This window comes from Anser anser (genome assembly GCF_964211835.1).
Source record: "Anser anser genome assembly, chromosome: 1".
Lineage (NCBI taxonomy): Eukaryota > Metazoa > Chordata > Aves > Anseriformes > Anatidae > Anser > Anser anser.
Genome location: NC_139720.1, coordinates 5,896,253 through 5,912,844, shown reverse-complemented (window position 1 = coordinate 5,912,844; position 16,592 = coordinate 5,896,253). Strand labels below are relative to the sequence as shown.

At 34.6% G+C, this 16,592-nt stretch overlaps 1 protein-coding gene across 1 annotated transcript in view; it reads right to left on the bottom strand.

The window, feature by feature from the left end:
• Positions 1-16,592, bottom strand: part of CELF2 (CUGBP Elav-like family member 2) — a 568,240-nt gene that overhangs the window by 457,000 nt on the left and 94,648 nt on the right. Inside the window, exons 2-3 of the mRNA XM_083819746.1 lie at positions 2,236-2,278; positions 1,483-1,518 (exon numbers count right to left, since the gene is read on the bottom strand). The gene's annotated coding sequence lies outside the window, so the exon portion shown is untranslated. The remainder of the gene's footprint in view (positions 1-1,482; positions 1,519-2,235; positions 2,279-16,592) is intronic.

Sequence of the window (16,592 nt, the reverse complement as noted above, 5' to 3'; positions counted from 1 at the left end):
CCCTCACCTAGCAATATAGCTAGATGTGGATTTCCCAGAGCAGTGGAAGTAAAGTTATGCACAGCTGCACACTTGGCATATAGGCTATGAAGATATAATTGGTAAAACAAATATAAAAAGATAGGAAAAATATGCAGAATTTGATAGTTTGATAGTCAAAAACATATCTAATATACATTCAGGGTACAATTCCTAAGCAATAGAAGTGGCAAAACTTTCCCAGAGTTTATTTTGTCCTGTGCTGCTGTTAGCAACAGTTAATAACTGAAGTCATAATCCTCAAATCAGGTGCTTTGACACAGACTGCTGTGCTAATGTATGTTGAAATCACAGGGCTGCAGACAAATTTCTGCACCCCTGTTTGACTGTAGTTGAGATTGACATGTTACACTATTATCTCATGCAACTCTGAAAAGAAGTATATGCTCAAGCACGTACATAAATACATGTAGTCTGAGAGAAAATATTGATGCTGACCTCCATCCATGGAGGATTTTGTATGCATGGAACAAAAATACAAGTGGAAAGGAATGGACTTATTCATTCAAAAGATATCTGGACATGGTCTTGGGCAACCTACTCTAGGTGGCCCTGCTGGAGCAAGAGCCTTGGACCAGGTGACCTCCAGAGGTCCCTTCCCACCTCAACCAATCTGTGATTCTGTAACGACTAACATGGTATTGTTTTTCGGACTTTTGTGCAACACTTCATTTTATTTTCTTTCAGACTATGGAAGTGAGAGTTTTTCTTATATTAAGTGTTTGATGGAAGCAGTTGTGGAGCTTCTCAGTGCAACCACAGTGGCTTCTGGGGGTCCCTCCTCAGTGTTATTACTCATTGGGAGTCTGGGGTAATAATACTGCCACATTTGGGACTCATATGAAAGTTAAGTGACTGAGTTTGGGCCACAAAGTGTTATCAGTTCCCTAACAAACTCTTAGAATGGGTGCCGGGATTTGCAGACAAAGCAGGAGAAAACAAAAAGACTTACAATGGCAGGCATTTACAGAAATGTCATATTTTTAGCTAGGTGGCATTAAGCTATCTAAGGAAATTAACTGTGATTTATAGCAACAAATAAACAAAACAAAGCTTCTTCAATATATCTCAGCATTAAGTATCTCCTGCATTAATCGTCTCTAAAGTCTGTTCCATTTGTTATCTAACAAGGTATGCTCCATTATTATTTTTATCCAGTTCATTGCTTGATTCCATCTGTCCCTTCAAAATTAGCTTGTCTAATCAGAAACCACATTTGCTGGTAGTTCATTTCACATAAAAAGGAGGTATTCTTGTTTACTGAGAAAGTAATTGGATTATAATTTTGAAAAGAAAGAAATATGAACTGTAATAAATTATTTATTTAAAAATACATGTGAGCATGAAAACCAACAAACCCAAAACAAATTAAAAACTCTAATGAATGAAAAGATTATAAATAGAATATGCAACTGGAAAGAATCATTTATCATTGTAACTTACCTACTCCTTGTTTTTCAGTTAAAAAGAGCTGAATATCTAAGAAAAGAAGAAAAGATTTATGTATTTACTAAGTGATAGTCAAATAAATATTTAACTAGCTGTCATTTATCTTTTAGCTTTTCAGCCCTTGTAAACAGTAATTAAACATATACATAAATATATTTTTAATAGAAAGAAAAGGTATAATTTAACTCCAGTTTGGGTGTCCACTATTCCATTTCAGTTATTGATTAAATTGTGTTGACAAAATTCTTGTGATCACAGGAAGTCTATACTAAAGTTGTGTGCATTACCTCATTGCATGCATTTGTGCATGTTTAGGTGAAGGAGAGAGAATGCAGAAAGTATTTTTTAAAACTCTGGAAAACACATTTTGTATATTTATACTGTTGATCTATCCCATGAATTTTATTGTTTCCCAATATTTAACTTCACATAAATCTAGGATTTTTTTCCTATTATTTTTCTTTTGGTTAACTAATATATTATTGATAAATTTGCTTTTTAGCTAAAGCATGAAAAACAACAAGTATTAAACACATTAGAAATAACTAAAAGGAATTAGTAATTCAATAATTTTCTGAAAGAAGAAAAAACACAGCAAAGAATAAGCAATATCAGAGTAAAGAAGATTATAGAAATTGGAAACAAGATCTAATAATTAAACTATAATCTTATAATTTTATTATAATCGTATATTTTAAAAAGTAGAAAAATAAAATAATTTGATAAAAGGTAAAATTTGACTCTTACCTGTTCAGCTGGTTAACGCCTTGAGATCTTTCTATTTGTAGACCTGACAAAGAAAAGTACAAAATAAATTGTAATACTCTGTATTATGTGAGAGAAATGGTTATAGATTTACACTGATTTAGCCTGATTTTATTTATCTGAAAATCATTCAAGTTTTCTTTGTTTTTGAGTTGTATTTATGATAAAAAGTCAGCCTTTGATCCTTCAATTACATGTTTGTGGTCTGAAGTGATAACAATTTGAGATTAAAAGGATGCAGTTCTTATCTAGTTTATTGTACACTTTAATCGGTTTGTATACTGAACTATAGTAGAGGGAGAATGATGAAGGTAATCACCAAAGACTAAATTGGCTTGGAATATGAGAGATTAAAGCAATACACACCCAACTCATCAAAGATGGGAGTGAAATGCCAAATTATCCACATAGGTGTGTCAGTAAAAGGAAGTGTGTGCATAGGAAATGGTGGAATAGTCATTAAAAAATGGTCAAGAAAAAAATTCTTAGCACTTCCATAAAGCACAGTGTTAAAGCATATGTACAGTGTAACACATATTTTTTCTCAACATTTTCAAAGGATCTATATGCATGCTCCAAACCAGGCTTATAAGTCAGCAATATGAAATCAGCAGTTTCAAAATGCAATTTAGTACTCACTCAATGTTTCTACTCCAAATTTAGGAAGCAAAATTTTAACATGCCACCAATATTGCAAGATTCAAAAAGGCAATGTAAAATGACAGGACTTAGGTTTTATTTCTTTCATTCACTGATGTATATGTTGCTACCGAGGACCATAGCTGTAATTCAGGTACTAAGCAGGCCTTGCCTGTGCAAGCTGCATGGAATAAAAAGTATTGATATACTCAGTGATTTGTACTGTTGCTATCTCTGTGGCGACTTGGTTGATGCCTCATCGCAGAAAATGAGCCTGAGAGTCGGAGTCCTGATTAAACCCGAGACAATGGATACATATATATATATATATACATTCGAAGAGTATTTCCTCCATAATGTGGAGAACGAATAGCATTTGGATAGGAATGACACTGAAAATCACTGTTGTCCAGTGAATACACAATATTTAAAATGGATTATTTTCTTTTTTAACTTAAATGCAAAGTAACACTGCACCTGCTCTCTAGATTCATATCGGAGGAGAAAGGAGTTTGATAGTGAGGTGCGGTTTCTCAGGCTGTCCCAGTCATAAGCTATGGGTTTCTGATTCAGGACAAGAGCATAATCCTACTTGAATATACATTCAGCTAAGTGATAGTGATAAGAAGCCCCAAGATGTGGACAAAGTAAACTTTGAACAGTTGCACAAATGTCTGGAGTTTTGTTATTTGAGATAAAATGATCCAGCCTGAAAACAGTAAAAAACTAAAGTAGAAGTACTAAGGATTTTCTTGGGAGATTTCTAGTACTCTGGTTCTTCTTAGAATACATACAGCATGAGATTGGCCTAAACCAGTTGTTTCCACTTTTTGCAGACTGAATCTGGAAGGAAAAGACCATATAAGCACTAAAAGAAGTTTAGCTTATTTGAAACCCAATACTTGGATGAAAAATACAGAATAGGTAATATTAACCTCAAAATTATTGGCCTATAATATTTCTTAGACTGGCTTAAAATTACTGCTTTTTGTCTGGATATGCACTGTTGTGTCTTGAAAGGTTCATAAAATGAAATTAGATATGTTGACATTAAAGTTCTCAAGCTTCTTATTCCCTTTGACATTAGTAGTTTGATTTGTATCTGGGATCGTGACCTTGTAACAAATTTAATGCTGTTAACTCTCCTGGTTCCATCTTCTGTCATTACTGCTCAAGTTCCATTTCCATTTGGTCAGGGGAACACTTATGTAAAATCCACCCACCCATCACAGTATGTATTTAGGTAAAATATAAAGATATGTTGGGAATAAAGGCAATTCTTACTCATCCCAGGCAAGGCTACAAAGAAGTGAGAAGGTAAGTCACTTTTGGTGTGAAGCCAGTGAGTTGTTTCTTCCTTTATTAATTAGGCAAACCATGGATCAAAAAAGCCATTTTTCTATTCCCAGAGGCTGTTCACTTTGTGTATATTCAATTCTGAACATTCCCATTTGCCTCATCATAAATTAGGAAAAATTTCTTCTCAGAAAGAGTGGTTTTGCATTGGAACAGCTTGCCTACACAGGTGGTAGAGTCACTGTTCTTGGTGGTGTCTTAGGAAAGGTTGGGCGTGGTGCTTAGGGACATGGTTTAGTAGGTGATACTGGTGGTAGGGGGACGTTTGGACCAGATGACCTTGGAGATCTGTTCCAGCCTTAATGATTCTATGATTCTATGATCTCTGTCTGGTATGTCCTGTCACCTAAGATCCATCCCCTTCATTACCTGCCTATAGAGAACCAGATCATCAAATGGGCACTTCAGTACCACCTTAATGGAAGTTAAACTGAGCTAAATAAAATAAAATAAAATAAAATAAAATAAAATAAAATAAAATAAAATAAAATAAAATAAAAACAAAACACACGTAAGAAAAAAGAAAAAAGAAAAAAAGCTTCTTTTTTGGCATAGTACATGTTTTTGACAGACTCACATCAGAAATTAGATGAAAACATCATTTACATTATTTAAAAACTTGCATCATTTTATAAACTAAATATATATTTGTTGTATATATTATATAGCTACTATATTATATATATACACACATACGTATATATATATATTCATATATATATATATGCACAAACAAACAAACAACCCTGGACAATACAGGGCTCTTAAATTCTTTAGAACAACACCTCTACTGTAAATTGACCTGCCTGCTTACTACACACTCAACAAAAATTGATTTCCTTTTCCTGGATGGAGAGTTTTCTTTGAAAAAAAAAGAATTAAATTTGTAACTCACACTGTGAGTTTTCTCCATGTGAATCTGACGTTTTAGACTCTTTTAAATCAAAATTTAAACCATTTTATTTTGGCTTAACTTTGTAAAATGTGTGTATTTGTAATTCTGAATAAATGTGAGACAAGCAAGTATTACAGGTCTGAGACTAAATCCTCTGAATCATTTGGTTTCCTGGTTTGTCTTTTTGTGGCTTACTACTATTTCTATAACTAGAAAATCCAACTTTTGGTTAGCCTGTCATAGTTCAGGAAAGGTCAAGCTTTTGCTCAGAACTGGATGAGGCCAACAGTTTGGGTGGAAAAAGCATGTTATTATAAAATATAAATTTTCCAATAACAAATCAGGAGCTTTAAAGCTATAAAGCTTGGGGCTATAATGTACCTCCCTATAGCCTCTACCATACCAGTGAATTTTGTAATATTTCCATTCCCACACCTTCTTCAACAATCTATTTTTGCTTCAGGTAAATTTTAAGTAAGTCTTTCTTTAGCAGCACTAAAAGCTATGTGCAGTTCAAAGACATAACTGGTTAGCGAGCCTGGGCTACAGATATTTTCTTATAATGCTTTGGTGTGGGCACCTTATTAATTAGTAATTCAATATTATGTATACTAATATTCATTAGTAAATGAAATCCCTTTCCTTTCAAATAAGAGTTCCTACATGTGAGAGGCATCATTACATCAACACAGTGGTTATTCCACCTGAGCTTTTCTGGTTACTTTCTTTAGATGTTAGAGTTCACCATTTGCAAATCTTTAATGCATTTCAGTCATTAAATCACATAATTCACAGAATCCCAGAAAAAAAAAAAATAGGATGGGAGGAACCTCTGGAAGTCATCTAGTCTGGTGCTCATATGTTGTTGTTCACTGTAAATGACAGTTCTTTGATAAACTTCCACTGACTGCAACACTAAGCACATTCCTCACCTCTTGTAAACACAAAGTAAAATGTGTTAAATGATCCCAGTGTTGATTCAAGACTATTTGCTCTGGTTTACAAATGGAATAAGAGTGAAGCTTGCCGAAGGTCTTATAATATGTGTCAGCTGACAAGATGTGTGTCAGCTGACTGTAGTTGCTGAAGCACTTGCAGTTGTGTAAGCACGTCTATAACACGCACCTAGGGAGTCTGAAGATGAGCTCTTAGGCTATATATAAGCAACATTATAGTGCTAAAAATTGATAGCAGTTAAAGGTTAAGCAACTACAACTATGGTGATATAGTACTTTATACTTTACTTAACTAATTGAATTTGGTTAATTTAACAATTTCAACACCTTGAGAGAAAAATAAAATGTGCTGTGTTGTTTGGCATTGTGCTGGCACCAGAAACAGCTTATATATCCTCTGCTTCATATTAATTGGGGTATGTTTTGGATGCATCTGCTGTTAACGTTTAAGTATTTTTTTTTCTGGAAAGCTCTGTTTGCTTGACTGGAAGTTTAGTAAGATGTTTATGCTCACTCAAGTGAAAACACACGAGGTTCAGAAAATTAAGTAATGTTAAAGTATTTTTATTATTAAGTTTTTGTTTTTCTGTAAAAAACACAAATTATTTCTCAGATGCAAAAGTGAGAGACAGAAATGCTCAAGTATATCTCAGATTAAAAGCATACACACTGGATTCACAAAATCGGATTGTTTTGCCCATAACTAGAAGGCTGGAGAGCAAAATCTCGTTAAGACTGGTATATGGAAGTAGCTTTACAAGCTGTGCATATCCATGAATAGGTTAGTTTAAGTGTCTGGGAAATAAGATGGCTTTTCAAATACCTATCTGACAGTGTTGGATTCAGAAATACAAACTAGGATGAACTCAAAACATGATACTCATGAAATAAATCTGTCTGGAAAGTGATGTTATAAAGAAATGAATCTACATTCTAGAAAGATTGATTTTTAAAAAACTGTTCTGATCTGCCCATGACTTGGCAACGTGCATTTATCCCTGGCATTCTTGTGGATTTGGATCTAGTGCATGTGTTCTCACATGGCACCTCTGAAAATCTAATTTGCATAAAGTGATGTTTGCATAAGGTGTTTAAAAGATTTGTCAACAGGAGGAATATTACTGCTGAAAGAATATGCAAAAGCTTAGAATTTCATGCAATGTATTCCATAAAATCAGACTTACATGATCATAAAATTAAAGCACATCTTCTCAGTGTTTATTTGAACTAGCAACTAGTAGATACAATTTTTGAAGCTTGTTTGGTTTCGTACCTATAATGTTTTGCTATATATATTATCTGCCCTTATAGGTTTCTGAACCTTCTGAATACTATGTAACTGCATACATGCATAGAAGGGAAGGGAGACAGAAATTATCCTTGATGTGTGTTGCCAGCCTTAGGTTTTTCCTTAAACCTAGGAGAAAAACAAAAAAAGACTAGTTTCTCATGATTTATATTTTGGACTGCTATCTCATAGGTGTTTATCTGATAATTCATCTGAAAGAAAAAGAATAGAATGAAACTTTAAGTAGTTAAACGTTGTTCTGTGTCTTATCATAAGACAACACTGGTCTTGATCAGATACTGAAAGAAACATAGATGTAAGAATTCATTTATATAGTTATTAATTCAAAGTTAGAATATGAATTCAAAAATTGACACAGGCTGTTACTATGAAGATACCCAGCATTCAAAGTATGCTGTTTTTATTCTGAGTCAGTTGTGAATGCATAGCACACAAACAAAATTCAGAAGAACAAAAGAGTCAAAATCATTGTAAATTAAACCTATTTTTCATTAACATCGTTGTGCATAGATTCAGGTAGTTCTGAACATGGCAGTCATTGTATTCCATTCAAAAAATAATAATGCAAAAAATTTCCATGACTTCAATAGGGTCCCTGTTGTATTAGTAAGTGATCTCTCCAGTGGCCAAAATAATATCTGTAAATTCCCATGAATTTTAACCCAAAACGTGGCAGCCTAGCATGATTAAAAGCTTTAAATTCTCAGAGAGCAACATGATTAAAGCAAAACTGTAGTCTTGAGTGGCACCTCACTGGTTTCATTTCCCAGTATTGTTATTTTCCAAGGTAATATTTGATTTACAAGAAAAATGCTTTTAAGTCACACAGTAAGTCCTACAATGTATCCACAAGTATAAAATCCTCAAATTGCCTTCATTTGTCAAATGCTAAAGCCCTACCTGAGATTATTCAGTGGCAGAGTAGGAATCTAATGATGGCAGCAGGAAGGAGGGAGGCTAGATTTATAGAGGTTTTAGAGGCTATACTTCTCTCCTTGCTTGTCCCCCTCCTGACTCCCTTTAATTCAGTACTTTGACCACAGCAATTCAGTTAAGCTTCATTATATGGCACAGATGGCTCATAAGTCCAGTCACCCTGATTTTATTGAAAACTGTCTCATGATAGTAATTTGAACTGACTTTAAATTCCAAATTATTAGAGAAGATGATGAAATACCAAGCCTCAACTTTAACCCATCTTTCACCTTGTGCTACAACTTCTTGCCCAAACTATTATGTTCTGCCTTTGCTTACACTATAGTTATTTTCATTTTGATATTTTTGGATGTGTACAGCTAAAGATCAAATACAGAGAATGAAGGTTTTTATTTATTTTGATTTTTTGAACAGAAATAACAATGGATACTGTCTGGATTAGGAATAAATGTGAATGATACATTATGAGTAGGTGATCACCCATGCTAACGTCCTCTATTTTTGCTTATCTAATACAAATCCAAGTTATCAGATATTGTCATTAAGAAAACTTTGGTGGTCTTATTTGGGCTATGATCATGAAACTGTCACAGTGCATATCAGGCTATCATTTATATCAGTGCTATGCAACAGCTGCAGACTGCTAGATGCAAAGACCTGATTTTCCTGGATAAACCAAGTATTGTTTGTAATAGTTAACTTCATTTTGTAAAGAAACTCTCTCAAGTACAGTCAAGGTTTTGTCTACCATTTGCTTGGAGAGTCTGGATCAGATCCTTAAATCAGAGCCAAATGTGAATAAAAGCAGTAAATTCTTGGGCAATAAATCCTCAGTGATCTGCATTACTCAAAGACGAGACCTGCTGGAACATCTTCATAACATTCTTTTTCCTTCCTTCTCTTCATGTGCAACATATTGCAGTAATCAATTAACATGATAGAATATTCCTGCTCTGAGACCTTCTTGTAACTCCCATATGGTCAGAATTCCATCTTAATAGCTCCTTATTTTTTTTTTTTCTCCTCATAGAATATGAACTCATTCTGTGCGTTAGTGATGATGGAAAAATAAACCCAAGTTTTCAGAGGGGACTGGATATTTTCAGTCCATTGGTATTAGGTTTAAAAATTTTGGAGGAGCCTGGTAGTCAGAAAGGAACGAGCATAATTTCCCTGAAAGCAGTCCCATTTAAACCATCAAACAGGGAAAGCAGAAATAGAGGCACCCAGTTTGATTATTTACATTTGTAAGCATTGAACTTATTGTTCCTCTTTAGAACAAGCATATAGGCAATATTCTTGATCTCTTGATCTTTTTTAAATGATTTATCACTGTCCAATTTTTTTTCCATATCGTTTGTTTGCTTTTATAATTCAAAATACTTTGATTCAACTGTAACAAAGCAGAAAATTCTGTTGTGTTGTGTGGGTAATACCAAGTAGAACTTGGCTAATGTAAAGAAAGAACAGTTGCTGGCCTAGTGTCTCTTTCTGCTGTTAGCTGCTCTTTGGTGGGGTTTAGATGTGTTGAAAAAAGTCATAATTTGAAGCTTGATGAAGTGCCCTCACAATACTTGAAAAATTTGAAGCAACCAAGGAATTCCCAGATGTCCACCACTCTGCAACCAATAACACCAAAACTCTCTAATCTCACTCCAGGAAAATTCTCCTTTGACAATTCTATTAGTTTTATAATAAAATTTATGACAGACAAGAAAACTCCCATTTTATTTTTTTTTAAAAAGTATGATATTAAATTAACATTCACATGCCTTATTTTTTCATATACCTGACAAAAAAAATATGATGCAATTCATAGTGTTCTTTTGAAACAAACATGGGGGAAGTGGAGAAATTGCTTGGTCCACGTCTGTTCCAGCAGAGGGTAGCAGTACACCACCACACTCCCATAGTAAAAGAAAAGTTTCACAGTAATATTTGTGGCTTGTGTCTTCAAAGGAAGAATACACTATGCAGATGAGTATGTTTTGGAGATGAGATGGGAATTGGGTAATGTAATTCCCAAATCACTTCAGTGACCTTACTCAATCCGTTTAATCTCCATCTCTCTTTCATCCAAAATATTTCTTCCATAATTACCACCAGTTGATGACTGCAGACCATAATACTCCTGAGTATAATCATCTGTGAGAATGAACACTAGGTTAGCTGAAAACAGGGTTCTCTACTGATTAACTAGTAACACCAGCACTATTAACTTCACCAATAACAGCAACTTGTTTACTTTACTTGGTAACTTGGTTAAACTCTAGAGGACAAAATGAGCCACACTGTGGTAGGGTGAGCTACATTTGCAATTCCATGGTACTATGCTAGATTCCTTTTCCTGAGTCAGGTTTTACTACTGTGGTGGCAGAGTATTGTTCAAAATTTGAAATTCTTTGCTGTCTTTTCAGTAGAGAGTGGATTTCTCTGGTACTTTCTGGGACTTCTCTTATTCTTAGTATTTATTTATTTATTTATTTAAAGTAGAAACCAAATAGGCAATTACACATAGACCAGCAAAAGATGCAGGGTGGGTTTTACCCTTTGCAATTCTTTTACAATCTGGTTGAAAGAATAAGTAGTAATTCGTACATCCTATTTTAAGTTAGTCCAGTGGAAGTATTTTAACACATTGTCAGACTTTAGACCTTCCAGATTCAAGGCTTTATATTTTTTTGGATGTGAAGAAATGTTTCGGTGAAAGAAGCAAGCAGTGCATAACAGGAAGCCTAGTCTTTCATTATGCAAAAAATGAAAAATTATTTGTATACAGAGTGTGATTTATTTAATGCGCTTTTATTTCCCCTTAAGAATTTAAACCAAAGGATTATGAGGTCAAGAAGAACTTGAAGAACAAAAGCCATTCATGATCAAGCTCTCAGTATAGACTTACATAAATAAAAACATTTGAATAACATTTTTATAATAGTAATCTAAGTAGCTTAACTTCTCTAGTAACCAAAGCAAAACATAATTTTCATTCATTCTTTCAGAAGACATTATTTAAAATACCTACAATATGGAGGCAGTGTTCTGGAACAGCTTTCTATGAAGAGAAAAGAAGCTGGAAACGATGCCAGGAATTTTAGGTAAGGGAGGAGATGTTGCCTCTTAAAAATAAATGAGTTCTTCAAAGAATTATTGAAATTGAACCATTGTCACTCAGAACCATTGTCAATAATAAATCCTTACTACTACCTTAGTAGTAGTAGAGTTTAAGATCTATAACAGCATAGCATTTGTCATAAAGAGATCTAGAGTGCAGTCCTTGAAGTTAGATTCTTGAATAACTAGTTGTGGAACTAGTAGATGCTAGGTACCTAAGTATATTTGAGGAAGTAGAACTTGTGCCCATTTACCTGTTCGGCAGTTGTTAGAGCCAAGAATTGGGTTCAGTTCTTCCACAGCATTTTACATTGATTAGTCTCTCATTGGAAAGTCTTTGGAAAGCCTCTAGAAACCTTCAACAGTACCGACCACAAAAAATCCAGAAGGTGCTATAGTTGCAATGGGGAGATTTTGTGTAAGGGAGGACAGGACAAAAATCACATCAGCCTAGAAACACTTGTGCTTCCAGATGCTCAGTTTTCAATGATTAATTTTTCTTTTTTAATGAGATCTCCAGTTAGCAGGTGAATAAGCTTTCCAAAATCTGGGAATATTTCAGCTGTGTTTTCTAACCTGTAAGTAGCTTTCTCCATAATTTCCTATAACATATTTTCCTCAGCTATTCCTACAGGAGGTGATGTGCTTTTTAGCAGAGTTTGCAAGTAATTAACTAGCATAAAGTGATGAGAAAAAAAAAAAAGTCCAGGGTGATCAGAAGCTCTAAAACATCACTTGGTTATCACTGGGACTATTTTATGTATCAGTTTAGAGGGAATATGTTTTCTACAGCTAGAGAAACAACTGTCCTTTAAAACACCTTCCACCTTTTGGCTACAGTTGAAAGGGCTAAGGATGAAAATGCATTAATCACTGAGTTTTCTGCTAGCAAAGAGAGCTCATTTCCCCTGAGAGTGGGAAGCTGTTGGAGATAGATGAGCCATACTCAATACTCCTTTACTTCCCAGCTGCATATATGAGACTACAGCAAGCCCCAATAAATTGGAAACATTTGTGGAGTTCACTGGGAGAAATGTCTTCATTGGCCTCCTTCAAACATCTGGTAGAACAAGGGCCAAAACTCAAAAATATATTTAGGCAAGCATGTTAGTCAAGCTGGAAACAAATTTGCTCTCCATACTGATTTCAAACCACAGGATTAATAGGTTTTATTAGGCCACAGTTCCAGCTCTGTCATTCACATTAAATCATTGGGTGAATGTTCTGGACAATCTACATATGATGACTGCCTCCTGTCAGGAGGTATCTCCTGGGGACATAAGTGGCACAGATTATCTCTACAAGTGTATGTCCACTGGCAGATGAGCAATTTTAGACCCTTTCTTAATTCCCTGTTTTGGGGAGAGAGTTGCATAGAAGAGATGAAGGTAGCTGCTACATGAGATGTTTTGCACGGGAGAAGTGAAACAGAGGGGATAACATTTGCAAGATGCAATAGTAGTGGGAGGATATGTTTATATCTATCTGTGCTGTGAGAAAGGTAGAGTGGCCTTTGAGGGAGTTTTGAATCCCTTTGAACAAAGATTGCAGTGTTGATATTCTAGAATGGCCCACCTACACTTTTGAATCCTTCCCTAATGGCTAATTGAAAGCCTTGTAGTAAAATGTGATTCGAGAATAAGCTGGAAAGCTGGACTATAAGACAGAAAGGAATTATTTAGAACTCTGGTTTTAATAGACTAAAATATCTGGTAAAGATGGAGAGTTTCTTGAGGAGGATCAGCTTCTCTCAGAGTAGAATAGATTTAAAATCTGTTTCACTGATACAACTCTGAAAATCCACGATTGAAAACTCTAGCCTTGAGAAGTTACAATATATCATAAGAAAAAGGTGAGTCAACATATAATGTTTCAATTATAGGGTTCTCAAGAGTACACAGGTGGTGTAATAAGTAAGGTCATGGTCTTTCCATCAGCAGTATCCCTGCTATTTCTGCAGTTGCTATGAATGGGAAACAATCATACTTATGATTGTGAAAAGACCAAAGTTCAGGGCGGATCGATCTAATGTTCTGAGAGGTAAACAGATAAAGATTTGTTATGTAATGAGTGGCTATGGTTTATCTCCCAGGTTTATCTCTGTGTGATCATTGCCCAGACCAATGGGGGTGATCAATATATGCAACACTAGGTAACAACATTTAAAATATCTTCCTCCTCTCCAAGCACATTATTATTTCAAACAACTGTCTTTTAAACCCAGAATTGTATTTATTTATATTTAATTCTAGACTGGTTTATGAAAGATCAACAAATTGGATTGGTTCCCAGTATGAGCACCCACCAAACTTGCTAGATTATGCCCAGAACTGGGACTCTGTGGAGCTGAGCTATTCCTAGCTTTGTCACCGTGTAGCTGTACTCTATGCACATTTAGGCTATTTTCCCACATCTGTATTGCATTTTCCCAGCTTTTTTCCCCCACTTTGCTTTGTCCATTTAGACAAAGCTTCAACAGACGTGCACTATCTCTCATCTTTCTCTGCTGTTGTGACTTTGGCCTGAACACTAGAGTTCAGAGTCCCAGTAGGCTATTTCGTTTAGGAAAGAAAAAATATTGTAAGTTCAGGTGCTTCTTTGATTTTTTTTAACTCAAATGCATCCTTTATTAATGACATGCTGACCTACACAATATAATAACCAATGTTACACATATTAGTGATGTAATAGAGTTCTTTATGACACAAAGCTTATTCAGGAGTGGGAAGATTGTGCTCCAATGGAATAGGAATGTAATTTTCAAGGACCCTAAAATAAAAGGAGCTCCTAAAGAAGAAATGTGAACAATTAGAATGGTAGGAACAGACTGAGAAAATAAGTGATAGTGTTCATTTTCCATTACTCAGTCACCTTTATTTCCTAAGCACTGAGAAATTCCAAAAAGAAAATCACTGATAACAGAGGAGTGAAAACACCAACATTAAAGGAACACAAGTTCAATCCAGATGAAAGTAACTCATCAAGGAATGCTGCATTGGTGGTTTATTCAATCAGTTTAAATCTATCTTTCTTTAGGGGTTGTTCTCTTCAAGCAGGAGAGATGCATAATATCAATGACCATTCATCCAACATAATGGTATATTTTATCTTTTGCTGAACTCTTTCTGCATCTCTTAACTCAAACAATGTACTAGCAAATTGTTTGAAGTGGAATCTATACTTTCTTGTTAGTGCTTTCACAGAGAGCTTCTGGAACACAACTGCTCCGTTTCTTTAGTGGACATAACACATGGAGAAACTACTCACAGAAAACTTGCAGTCAGTAATGCAACAATCTCAAGGAAAACCCAAAACTCTCATTACTATTCGGTCTTATTCAAAACTTTAAATGTAATACAAACAGAAATTTCTGACTCCATGTGTCTAGCAAATGTAGTTGGCCCATAATTTTAGGGTATTTTTAATGGGTTCACATACAACATCTATCACTCAGGTGGGTCACTGAAAACATACATCTGATATACATTACTACTAAAAGAGCCTTAGCTTTCTATTTTCTGATCTTATGCCTTAAAATTCCTAAATTTAATGTTGTAATTGCTTTTTTTTTTCTTTGCACTTTAATATTTTATCTTCATTTAAAATGCAGTGAAATGAGTCACTGTGATTTATACAGTAAGCTAATAGTATTGTCAGATCCATTCAGTGTCCTCTTACCTCTAAGGCTCTTCTCTAGTAAATTATCAAATGAGAGTACGTTTAATCACCTATTTAAAGCTAGCAGTGTATTCTGAGAGTTAATTACTATTATATCATAATTCAGACCAGATTAAAAAATAACATTTTGTAATCATTGATCTTTTATACCCCCCAAATCCCAAATATTCTTAATTATGCATAGAGCTAGACATGGCTAATGCAACTATTTGGCGCTATCAGGTCTTGCAGCAATAATGCTACTCTTCCCCTGCCTTGCCTGCTGCAGAAGGGAAGCAAGCTCTTTTATTCTGTGAAAAATACACATCAAAACTCAGAGAAAGCCAGTAGAGATGGTGTTGTCCAACTTTATCTACCTGTCATTAAGATTTTTGAAATGAGACAAAAAAGTTGAATTTCTTTTGACGTATTCTAAATCATTACTGGTTTGTTGACACTCACATGGTTGCTTTGGTGGCAACAGAGGAAAATTTTCAAAGTGGTTGTCAGACAAGAGGAAGATGTATTTGTGAGTGGAAGAGACAAAGGGGAAAACACATTTACAGAATTTACAGAAAGTTGCTTTATTATTTTTATTTTTATTTTTATTTTTATTTTTATTTTTATTTTTTTTCTTAGTATAGATTTATTTTAGAAATGTCACATGCATGAAATAAATGGAAGAGGCATATGCATGCATACACACATAAAATTTCACTTTTATATTTCAGTTCCAGGGATACCTTCTTCACCACAGGGGTGTTAATTTTATCTGAATTATAGCTATAGAAATAACCTACATATTTAAACATTGAAAACAGAGGTAGAAACACATTCACACAATAGTCTATTTTCTATTTGAATCAAAAATATAAGTGCTTCCCCTTTAAAGGAGACCTTGTTATCTTGATAAAGAAAACTAATGAGGTGGCCTTTCTAGGGCTAGTCACATAATAGCCATGGTGACAAGGACCTCTATCAAGAAATAAAGCAGAAGATAAATGAGATTTTTCTAATATCCATTTCACCCATTGTTCACAAGTGTCACACGATACCGCTTCTATTTATCATGAGACAGTAGATACTGGGCACAATTTTGTAAAGGAAGTCTAAATTGCAGCATTGTGTTATTAACGACCTTTAAATCTCTTTACCCCTTCCTGTTCTTTTTCTAACTTCAAATTTTATTTATTTATTTAGTGGACCTGAAAGAAATTACATTGGATGTCCATACAACATTTTACAGTGAAATGCCAGTTTCTGTCCTGTGGCCTGAATACTTGTTCCATCTATCACAAGAAAGAGGCTGTTAGGCTTAGAGCTCTTTTTCTTGGCTTTTCAGCTTTCTTTCTTTTATAAGTTATTTTTAATAAAACGGTCAAATTCTGATGTGCTTTTCAGTTTGACCTGGTATTCTGTAAAGAAATCTTCCTCACACTGTACACTCCCAACCAGAATGTACATGGGAAGCCATCCTGCT